This window comes from Micropterus salmoides, unplaced genomic scaffold (assembly GCF_014851395.1).
Source record: "Micropterus salmoides isolate LMB-PRFRI ecotype aquatic unplaced genomic scaffold, ASM1485139v1 Ms_hic_scaffold_21, whole genome shotgun sequence".
NCBI classification, from domain to species: domain Eukaryota; kingdom Metazoa; phylum Chordata; class Actinopteri; order Centrarchiformes; family Centrarchidae; genus Micropterus; species Micropterus salmoides.
In genome coordinates this window covers 4,110,529-4,113,474 of record NW_024041262.1, presented here as the reverse complement: position 1 = coordinate 4,113,474, position 2,946 = coordinate 4,110,529, and positions in this window count along the sequence as shown.

Genomic DNA, 2,946 nt, shown 5'->3' with positions numbered 1-2,946 from the left:
ATTTGGTGATACCGAATTGTCACAGCTGTGTCCACCAATTTCCATAACTTTCCAAATCCAACAATCCAACGTGAAGGGACAATGGAGCAAGGGTTTGAATTTCTCTCTCGAGCTCTCTTTGATCATTCTTGACACAACAATTTCTGTCACATTTCATGTGAACAACTGAGTGCAACACCACGAACGTCTTCTAGGAGAGACTATCTGAAAATGCGTGCGTCTCCACCAGCTCTGTAGGATGGTAAACTTGTCACTCCACCTTCTAATGTGACAATAAGTGAAAATAAGACAGCATAAACCCTGTTTCTCCTGGTCATTCTCCCCCTATTTCAGCTGTATTGAGTCTCTCTCTTTCTCTCTGGATTACTCTCTCTCCGTGGACATTACAACCCTCTGATTGACGGGACACCTAGTGTTATAATGATAATGTTTTTTCTTTTATTTAGTTTGATTATATTTGCTCTTTATATATTTGCACTCTGTCCTACCTTGTACTGCAACTGCTGCATAACAATTTCTAGTGAGAAAGTACTTTCTTATCATATTATATAAAGAACCCCAAAATAAATGTGGTGAGTTGTTGATGTCCAGCCTGGATAAATATACAGAGCAGTATTATTTTGTCAGTTCTTTTTTTTTTTTTTATTTAGTGTTAGTCTTAGTCCTGTGTGAAATGCCCTTGGTAGTCATATTTAGTCAACCTCATCCTGTTTTTTTGTTTTACTTGACTAAAAGTCTGAGCATTTTACTCTTATCTTAGAAAACTGTAACTCTTTTAGTATAGTTTTAGTCAATGAAAACTGTTAAGTCTTTTCAGTCCTGTCCAGCGGAAACCATTACTTTTTTTAGAGAGTTTTAAACAAAATAACTTGATAACTGTTATTGATATCAAGTGCCATCACTTCCAGGTGCATTGACTCGAGGTGTCTCCTAACTGAATCAAGGAGAAAAAGTTTGACTCCACAGCAGCGGGGCTGATTGAAAGCCCCACTGCTGCAAACACATCTGGACAGGTGTGTCTCAAGAGTCAACACACATACAGAGATTTGCACATTTTCGATTTGGCTCAGCAGCTGTTCCTCTCCACTCCAGCTCCCTGCATGCCATCACCTTATTACGCTCTTATTAATATAATATCATTAAATGTTCCCCTGAACATCTGAGTGCAGAAATGTATACGCACCTCCTAACGTTTATTCCTTTTGGCAGGGCCAAGTCCGGAGAGATCTACTGCGGAGTCGAACTGATTATTTGTTGGGATGTGGTGGAGTGTGAGTGGGTGGTTGGGGGGAGGGGAAGGGGTTGCATTGAATCATTTCATGTATTTATTATCCGTCCTCTAGCTTTGGCTCAATCCTGCATCTCCTAGATCAGGTAGAATAATGGCCTCCATAACCTTGGGCGTCGGTGGCCTCTGAGAACTCTCTCTCTGCAGCCTCCCCCCTTCGCTATCTTTTCATTACATGTCTGTGGAAACAAGGCGCAGATCAGATAGTAAACAGAAAACGCTCATGTGCAGGCACACTCCCACATGCTTTAAGGCAGTATTTCTCTCCACATCAGGGTGACAAGAAGAGGCATCCTGAATTGATTGGGACATAATGAAGGAAGGCTGGGAGCGGGGGATCGATGCAGTGGGACACTGTTGACGGAAACAGACAACACAGGGCTGGGTGCTTCACTTACACACAAGGCCAGTCTGGATACAAAATCTGTCAAGATCTGGATGTGAGTCTGCATTCTTATCTTAATACATTGATCATTTTGATTGCTGAATATTTCTTTCTGTGGTGAATCTCTTCACATTTTTTGCATTTTGAAACATAAAACAGTCCACAGCTCTGAAGAATCCAATGACAAACACAGGATTTTTCCCTCTAACTGGGTCTGAAAAGGCATTTACTGTACACAACCTTGGGACACTAAGCTTCTCCACTGAAAAACAGACCAACAAAGGTTTTTAAGGAGATTTAGTAGCCCCTTAAGGCACGCAAAGAGGCTGTTTTTGCAGGTTTACAGGCTGCTAGCTATTTGAAATAAAACTAATATGCCTGTTAGGACTGTTGCAAAAATAAAGTCAGAACCTGTGCATGCAAAACATAATAAAAGACAAGACGTCCAAAGTTGCACTATTATATTTTTATAGCCTGTAATAGTTTTGTTGTTTGGCTTGTGCACGTTATTTCTAGCTGTAAAAGCGCACAATCATTTTCTGATCCTCTTCACGGTGAAGAGGGGGTGTTATTTAGACCTGTATACACATAAGAATGTGGACATTTGAGCGGACTAAATCATTACACAGACATGTGATAGTTGAACATGACAGTCCAAAATCATGAGCAAGCTGCTGCTGTAACATATAGTATAATAATATCCTCATGTCTTCCCGAAGGCTTTTAAAAAGAGTTTGAAACTTCCAGGGAGTTGCTCTTATTCAATCGCAAGAGCATTAGTGAGGTTGGCCTGTGATGTTGGGCGACAAAGGACTCAGTATGATTAAATTAAAGAATCTGAATCCCTCTTCCCAACAGGAGAGCATCGGGGGAGGTGCATCCATCAAATTTCTGAAACAGACATTCTGACAGTCTAGTATCCAGACACTGTAGTGTCTGGTCTGGTGTGAAGAGGTTCTACTACTTCTATCACTTTTCATGAGCACGACCATAAATCGAGGAGAGACTGTGCGGAAGTGTCCCCTGTTGTCCCCATTTGTACGAATCCTTGCATCTTGCCCTTCTCTGTGATGGCAGTCTTTTAGCCCACCCTTCAAGTGTAGCTATCAAACCCCGTACTATTTATGTCAGGTCAGGCTTTATTCAGCATTATCCATTCAATGCACAATATTTACATTCAGTCATTACCTTTCTATAGAGTAATTTTTATATGGTGGAATACAACCTTCTACCCCGGGATTCAAAGTTGGGTGATTAATGTTAGTTCACATTA